Genomic DNA, 9,339 nt, shown 5'->3' with positions numbered 1-9,339 from the left:
CCGGATTTTAAGCAATACTAACAAAGTTGGTAAACAAAACAGTATGTTATTGGCATTAAAACAGACACTCAGGTCAACAGAACAGAACATAGAGCCCAGAAAGAGTTAATTAATTTACAATAAAGGAGAAGAATGTACAATGGGAAAGGGACAGTCTCTTCAATAAATGGTGTTGGAAAAACTGGATAGTCACAATCAAAAGAATGAAACTGGACCTCTAAATTATACTATACACACAAATTAACCCAAAATGGATTAAACAATTGAATGTAAGACCTGAAACCATAAAATGCCTAGACAAAAACTTAAGCAGTAAGCTCCTTGATATAAGTCTAGGAAATGATTTTTTGGATTTGACACCAAAAGCAAAGGCAACAAAAGGAAGATAAACAAATGGGACTACATGAAATTAAAGCAGTAAAGGAAACGATCAACAAAATGAAAAAGGCAATCTACTGAATGAAGAAAATACTCAGAAGTCCTATATCTCATAAAGTATTATTATCCAAAATATATAATAAACTCACACAAGTCAATAGCAAAACAAATGAAGAAAAAAACTAGGCAGATGATCTGAATAGGCAGTTTTATGAAGAAGACACACACATGGCCATCAAGTATATGAAAAGATGCTCAACATCAGTAACCATCAGAGACATGCAAATCAAAAACCACAATACCTATTAGAGTGACTATTATCAAAAATATGGGAAATAGCAAGTGTCAGCAAGGATGTGGAGAAAAGGAAACTCTTGTATACTGTTGGTAGGAAGGTAGTAGAGTAATTGGTGCAACTACTACAGACAACAGTACAGAAGTTCCTTAAAAAATTAAAAATAGAATTACCATATGATCCAGTAATTCCACATCTGGATATCTATGCAAAGAAAATGAAAACACTAACTCAAAAAAATATATGGACCCCATGTCCACTGCAGCATGGTTTACAATAGTCAAGATATAACCTAAGTATCCACTGGATGAATGGATAAAGAAAAATTCTTTAATATAAATATAAAATTCTTTATATATATATTTATATATATAAATTATATATATATATAATTTTCTTCATATTATTTAATATAAAACATTAAATCTTGCCATTTAGAACAATATGGATTGAGCTAAAAGGCATTATGCTAAGTGAAATAAATCAAGCAGGGAAGAACAAATACTGTTATGATCTCACTTAGATGTCGAATCTAAAAACAAAGCAAAACACTAAGCTCACAGATGCACAGAAGAGATTGGTGATTGCCAGAGGTGTGGGGTAAGAAGTGGGTGAAATGGGTACAGGGAGTCAAAAGGCACAAACTCCCAGTTATAAAATAAATAAGTCATGAGGATATAATGTATGGCATGGTGACTATAGATAATAATACCATGTTGCATATTTGAAAGCTGCATAGATCTTAAAAGAATAGATCTTAAAAGTTTTCATCACAAAGAAAAAAATTCTGTGATCATGTGTGGTGACATATGTCAACTAGACTTATGGTGGTGATCGTTTTGCAATATATACAAATATTGAAGAATCATTATGTTGTATATCTGAAACTAATATAATGTATGTCAATTAAATCTCAAGTTGTAAAAAAATTATACACTCACAAAATAAAACTGAAAAACAAAGGTATTTTAAGAGAACTTAAATCTAGATGGGTATAGATAGACTTCTGATTATGACAAGAAAATAAAACAACTTTTATAATTAAAACTTACATAATACTTATAATTTTAAAATTCATTAAAATGCCATTACATACAAAAAAGTGATAAACATGTATAAATGTTCAGGATATTTTACACCTTAAATTACTATAGCAAACTAATTTCTCTCCTATGTCCAACAGAGGCCTGAAGATTTCTTCTCTGGAAGGGGTAAACAGAGCTTTTGGTCTTAGGAATAACTACCTCAGTTCAGAAGGAACTTCTATAGGGAAACGCTCTACATGAGCGTTATGCAAGGAAGAGTGTACCTACTTCCAGCAGGAAACTAGAGAATTCTCTGGGTAATCTGATTATATGAAGAGAAAAAAGTTAAAGATACAGACATCCCAGTTCTCACACAAATGTCACAGCCAGATCCTTCCATAAGGAAGCCCGAAGCCCGGAGTTAGCAAGCCCCGACCTTCCTCCTGCCTCCACCAGTCTAGCGCCTCACTTAGAAATGGGAGTGAATTTGGAGGATGGCCTTGAATTAGAAAAACACTGACCAGAACAAATGGGGAAGGGGGACCGTTAAAGCAGTCTGGAATAGGATGGAGGACATTAGGAGAAGGAAGGGGAAAATGAAGAGAAGGAAATCAGACCGGGAGAAGAACCATGGATTGTGGGAAACAAACTGAGGATTTTGGAGGGGCAGGAGTGGGAGGGTAGATGAGCCCAGTGATGGGTATTCAGGAGGGCACGTATTGCATGGAGCACTGGTGTTACATGCAAACAATGAATCATGGAACACTACATCAAAAACTAATGATGGGGGCACCTGCGTAGCTCAGTAGGTTAAAGCCTCTGCCTTCAGCTCGGGTCATGATCCCAGGGTCCTGGGATCAAGCACCGCATTGGGCTCTCTACTTGACAGGGAGTTTGCTTCCTCCTCTCTCTCTGCCTACTTGTGATCTCTGTCTGTCAAATATAAGTAAATAAAAATCTTAAAAAAACAAAACAAAACAAAAACTTATGATGTACTGTACGATGACCAATATAACATAATAAAAATAAATAAATAAAGCAGTCTGGAGAAGAGAGAGTCTAAACAGAGAGGAAAAGCAGCAGGGAAAAAAAAATTTTGCAAAAAAGGAAAAGTAATCCTAGTATACAACACAGCTCAGCTTTCAACTTCATCTGTGTATTTATCATAATGCAAACATGGAACATGAAAATAAGCCAATCCTGTATATCCACACTGGCAGTTGGAGAGTGGCATATGGTAGGAGCAAGAGAAAGTCCTATCTTCATAGAAGGCAGTTCATATAGTATCCCTAAATTTAAAAAAAAAAAAAATCATAATTTTTGGTGTAAAGCTTTAGAGCTAAATGCCCAATTAATGTGGGAAGCTGTGAAAGAGTTTGTCTCTGAGGAGCAGGAAAACAGAGCAGAGATTGAAGACTGCTGGGTTTAGTTACGAAGCCTTCTAGGACTATCGGACTCTTCAGGCTCTCCAGTATTTGTGATTTGGAAGTTATTCTTTAAAGTAAACTTAGAAAGTAAAGTCCATTAAGAATTTTTGTAACAGGGCACCTGGGTGGCTCAGTCGGTTAAGCGTCAGCTCAGGTCATGATCCCTGGGTCCTGGGATCAAGCCTTTCCTCAGGCTCTCTGTTCAGCAGGGAGTCTGTTTCTCCCACTACTCTGGACCTCACTTGTGCTCTCTCTCTCCCTCTCTCAAATAAATAAATAAATAATTTAAAAAATTTTTGTAGCAATAAAAGGGGGTGGGAAGAACCAAGCTACTTCTAAATGGGAGAACTGCACATTGAACCTATTTACTTACACAGGTTGAGTTGGCCTTTTATACCGAAGTGGGACAGGGGTGTGGTTTACGTTATCTGCTGCTCCGTTTTGAACATGTGTTTGGAAACACTGTCATACCAGCAGCCCCAGAACACCCATGTTATCTGGGGAAACGCCACTTGTATCTGTATAGTTTCTTGGTTTCAGTCATGCTGGTGGCCCTCAGAATGTTATCATTCAGTAGTGTCTACAAACCCCAGTGGAGTGAACTCTGTTTGAAGCTCTCTGTAATACATGTAAATCAGATACTGCTGATACTACCAGAATCACCTGGAAATTGTGTCTATATGATTTCTCCAGGCTTCAGGACCTGAAATAACAGCCAAGTGTGGTGTCAACCATTCAATAAAGTAGGGACAAGGGAAGGCAGCTATAATTTCTCAAGTACCAAACACCAGACTAAGTGTTTTACATATTTTATCTCATTTAATCCTCACAGCAATGCTGCTGAGTAGGTGTTACTATCCTGTTTAAGATGAGGGAGCTGAGAAGTTAATTAAAGTCATGCAGTTAAAAAAAGGGGAGAAAAAAAGGTATGCTGAGATTGGATCTCTGTGTACCTGATTGATGGTGTGATAGCTTGTTTATTACGATGACTAGCCTTGAGTTCAGGCTCTGTGGAGAACCACATGTAATGACCAGTGATGGATGGAACTCTTATTGAGGGTGTCCTTGGGGTCTTCAAAGCAAATTTCACTGCACATTAGATTTTTTTACTTCTTGTAGGGAAGCCGTTCTTTGACAATGAGTAGGGAAAATACTGGGTACTCACCAGATATTTGCTTTATACATTGATCGTCAGAAATAGATCTCATTGTAAATAGAGATCAACCTCTACCAGAAAACATACCCATAAACTTCAAAATACATCTCAAACCCCAGGGACATCAGGGATTTGCGTGACAAGTAAGAAGGCTTTGCTAATGTAAATTCCTTGCTGATGGGTTAATCTCCTGCTCCCAGACTGAGAGCCTTGTAGATTGAAAGGAAACAATAAATAATCTCTCCTGATGTCGGCAAAGGCTTTTCATTCCACTCAATTTACACGCTCATGAGCAAGCAAACCTTTGCTCTTACGTTGGTGAATAAATGCCAAGTAGCAATCTACATATGTCATTTGAAATGCAAGCTTGTTTCTGAGATGGATAAACAGTGGGGAGGAAATACGGCCTTCAGCAGTTGGTGATGAGAAACAGAAAGGTAGGCGGGGGGTCAGAGTTGGCGCTGGAACTTTGGGATCTAGGAATTGTAGGTGCTTAGAGTTGTAAGATTCATTGGTGGTCAGAAGCGTAGATCAGGGGAAGAGATCAGAAAGGGCCAGAGGCCTCTCAAGATCTGTGACCTTATCATTGAGGAAGAAGGTGCCCAGGACGAGCAAGCACGTCCGCTGTCCTCTCCCGTTTCGACCCATAACCCACACCCTGGTCATACCATGTTGGCATCCAAACAATGCAATATTCCCTTCCTTCCACTTCTCCTCACGACTCTGGGCTGCCTCCGCTCTGATTCCCTCAGCATCAAGCAACTAAAAGCCTCAGGTGACAGTTCATTCTGCCTTTGGACAGCTCTAACTGGCAGCTATATTGAGCCAGAAATCTTCCCATAATATCCACTTACCTACCCTACTTGGCAGTCTAAGCAGTTGTCCACATACAATCCATACTGTGAGTATTTGAAGACATCCATCCCATACTTTTCCAGCTGCTTCGTATTATACTCACATATAGATGACATCTGGCAAGAAATGTTTATATAGGCACATTCTAGGATGAATTAGTGCATTGTGACCTAAAATGCAGCTGTCTGTTTCTGTCTAAAATTCAAAGTCTACATTTGGTCCTAAAAGTTGGAATGGTTCTGTCAAACACTGAACCTTAAAAGTAGACCCATTGAAGACTGCAATGCATTTGACATTGATGTTTGCTTGACAAAATACTTACACTTCTTGCAAACGTTTGGGTTCCTCCTACATAATTCATGCTGTCTGATTTTTGTGACAAATAACTATTTGTCTTTCTAATCCTTCCCTCCCCATAGGAAGGTTTCTCGGTTATTTCCACCCCTTTTTGTTTCAGACAGTCTGTTTATAATCCTGTTGGTCCTCTGAAAGTACATTTTCATTCACTGGGCGAAACCTTAAGGCAGGGTACTTAAAATCAGGGATAGAAAGATTAAATCGGGGCTTACACTCTCCTATCCCAGCAGGTCTGACCAGAAGCACTCTTCCGAATTTCTCGGGAAGCTTTGTGACAACGCACATGCCTACATCACCCCCTCAAGCCCTGTGTATTTACAGAAAGCTTCCCAGGTAATTTTGATGTGCACACCTGGTTGAGAACCATTGTCTAATGTTGATTCTACCCTTGTGGTCTCATTTATCATTCTTTTTGACTAAGGAAAATTTGGGTGGTTTCACTTTGTGTCAGCCTTTCAGTTAATATCACAACTTTGGCCCCACTTTCCCGTAGTATGTGAGATTTCTGAGGAAGATACTGTAGGAAGAGAGTGGAAAGATGAGGACCCAACCATGAAGAGAATCTATAATGAGCCACTCACCTTCAACTGAGGAGAGGGAAAGGGCACATGGCAAGAGTAGTTTGTGTAGTGTGATGAGGGTAGAAGGAAGATCCCAGGAATTTAGGAGTAGGCAGTAGGATGCACCAGGGGCCAGATGAAACCACACAAATCCACTCTGCTTGTGCCCCAGGTCGGGAGGCTGACCATGTCTTGTCCCATTCTCCAGAGTGCCCAGGGCCTTACCCACAAGCCTCAGGCAGCAAAAAATTTGAACCCAGAGCCCCATTCTCCCCTCAGGCACAGCAGGCTCTCTTTTGAGTCCCTTGACTCAGCCCTTTGAGCTGATCCCACCTTCTCTCTATAAAGTAATCCACAGATCTTAAGTCTCAGTACAGTGTAGATCTTTGAAATACAAAAGCCTCTTTGCGATTATATAAGATTCTAAACTAATTCTGCCTAATTCAAACATCTGTGCAACCAAGTCTGATAATATATCGTCTCTCCTTCAGAAAGTTTGGCAATTAAATCAGGAAAACAAATGAATTGACTTAAAAGGATAGCAGGACCAAAATAAAAACAAAAACAAAAACAAAAAAATCCAACCAAAACAAAACAAAACAAATGAAGGTCTTTGAAAGATAAGAAAGACTTAGGTAAATCTGAGCCCAGAGAACATAAGGTCAACAGAAAGAGCATTTATTGGATTGTTACTTTTGTTGGTCCTTCCCGCCCAAACTAAAAGCTTTCTAGGGACTGGAATCTCCCCCACCACCCTTGGCATTATACCCTGAACACTGTAAGTGCTACATCAATGTCTTTGGAAGGTTGGAGATCTCACTGTATTAAATGTGTGATCACTTTGTGGACCCACAGTTCAACAGGGTATGGGAGCTTTAGGGTTAAAAGTGATGGAAGGGTTGTAAGCACAGGTCACTGAAAGTGTGTGAGGGGGGCACCTCGGTGGCTCAGTGGGTTAAGCCGCTGCCTTCGGCTCAGGTCATGATCCCAGGGTCCTGGGATCGAGTCCCACATCAGCCTCCTTGCTCGGCAGGGAACCTGCTTCTCTCACTGCCTCTGCCTGCCTCTCTGCCTGCTTGTGTGTACTCGCTTGCTCTCTCTCTCTCTGGCAAATAAATAAAATCTTTAAAATAAATAAATAAATAAAAAGAATGTGTGAGGAAGTGTAGTAACTGTAACGTGCATGAAGGTAAGGTGATACGGAAGATGGAAGTAAAGTTAGGACAAGAGCTCTATTCTGCACAGAGAACACAGTGCACAGGAGACCAGAGCCGACGCAGGAAGAATGTGGGTAGAGGTTCCTACTCCTTTCAGCCCTAGTGAAGCCAGGAATTCAGTGCAATTCTTCTGCTACTTTCGCAATGTGCTATGGCCAGCCAGAAAAAGAAGGGTATGGGTAAGTGTTTCACCTGGATCAGAGAGACGGAGTAATAACCACCCGCCACACATGCAGCCAGCCTCCCACTGGGGCAACCTCGGTCTGACCACAGCTTCTTGTAGGAGACCAACTCACAGTCACAGGGTGAGGCAGAGGAGCGAACAGGGATAGAAAATAATACTTCTGAGAAAAACTCAAAGACCACAAAGGCAGTAGTAGACGTGGCTTGGCCCCAGATGCGGGGCATTAGTCTCGATACCTCTTTGGTCTCCTCAACACCAAGCAACGGACCCAAATCCCATAACTAACCCCTGGACCATGGTCTCAACATCTTTAAGCCGCACACTACACAACTTGAAAGGGCTCCACGCACTGGACAGGTTTTCCGCTGTCTCCCTGTTGCGCAGTCAGATCTTGCACACCGCCTGCTAATGTACACCCTGGGGATTTGTGCGACGTTTTATTTTGTTTTTGTTTTTGTTTTACCAGTTCTGTCTCTCAGGTATAAATTCCTTAATTTTTAAATTCCAAATAGCATAGATATGTAAGAGTAAATTCCTTACCCTTTAATACTTTGGTTCATGGAAATGGACTGTACTTTTTTTTAAAAGTCTAAAACTAATCAGTGTGGAGCCCTGGGTTTATAGTATTTCAAGCTCTCTCAAGCTGATAAGCTCACTAAGACAAGCGCATCTGCACAGCCCCTCACTCTCTCTGGAGACTCCCCTCTGGGCTCTATGGTATGTTGAAGCTTTTTCTATTCTGCTGCCCTTTGTTCTAATGAAGAGAAGCTATTTGCTCACTGACTCAAGAAACCATTTACCCGCAGGAGCTGGTACTGAACCTAAAGGCTGGGACACTGTATCCGGCAGGAGTGTGAATTTAAATAAAAAAAGAATTAATCAAATTAAGTCAAATGTGAGCTGCCAGATAATAAAAGATTGCTATGACTAACTCATTGTACCTGATTCTTGACTTTAAGCCAACCGATAAAGGATCCTGGAATACATCTAAAGAGAGAAGTTCCTAACACTTTATGATTTGGGACTGTACTTGGAAGTCAAAGCTTCCTGTGTATGAAAGGAGTGCCCCAGCCCTGGGTCCTTCTTCAAGGAAGACTGTCCTGCCTGAAGGATACACCAACTGCCACAGTCACTACTTTACACCCAGCCTATCAGCAGTAGGGCCTTTCCCTCAATGGCCTTTGACATCTCAGACGGTACAGCCTTCTCTCTCCTTCTTCCTATTCCTAAAACTAGGTAAAAACAAGTGGCCTGATAATTATTATCCCAACTGCTTTATCTTGAACGGGGAGAGAAAAGTTTATAATTCTTGGAACAGAACAGTCTCGTAGCCGGTTCTTTCTGGTAAGTATAGATTTGCCAGTAATTCGTTTCCAGGCAATGCATTTTGTAACAAAACAAATTCATGATGATTCTCACTTTTAAAATAGTAACAATAATGTCACTTGGGAAATTCTTATATTGTTCTGGTAGAAATATTTGTGAACAGGCATTGGTTAACAGGTAGAGGGGAATTTCAGGTAGAAGAAACAATATAGGCAGAGGTAAGAAGGAGTTAAACAGCTTGCCGATGGGGGTTACAAGACAGTTGAAACAGATGATGAAGTATCATAAGATATATACCTCAGAGTCATGAGAAAGGACAGAAAGATAGAATAAGGGCCAAATAATTAAAAAACTTTTTCCTATGTTAAAGAGTTTGAATTGAAATTCAAGTTGAATTGAAAAAAATTTTAAGAGCTACTGAAAGATGTGTCAATGGATGACATGGTCAGACTTTCAATTTTAGAAAAATGAAGCTGGCAGCAGTGTGAAGGTTGCATTGGAGAGCAGCAGATTGGAAACAGAGACAAGTGTGACCTTGGGGGAGTGCATTCATCCTCCT

This window comes from Mustela erminea, chromosome 4, assembly GCF_009829155.1.
Source record: "Mustela erminea isolate mMusErm1 chromosome 4, mMusErm1.Pri, whole genome shotgun sequence".
Lineage (NCBI taxonomy): Eukaryota > Metazoa > Chordata > Mammalia > Carnivora > Mustelidae > Mustela > Mustela erminea.
Note: the sequence above shows the minus strand (reverse complement) of the source record.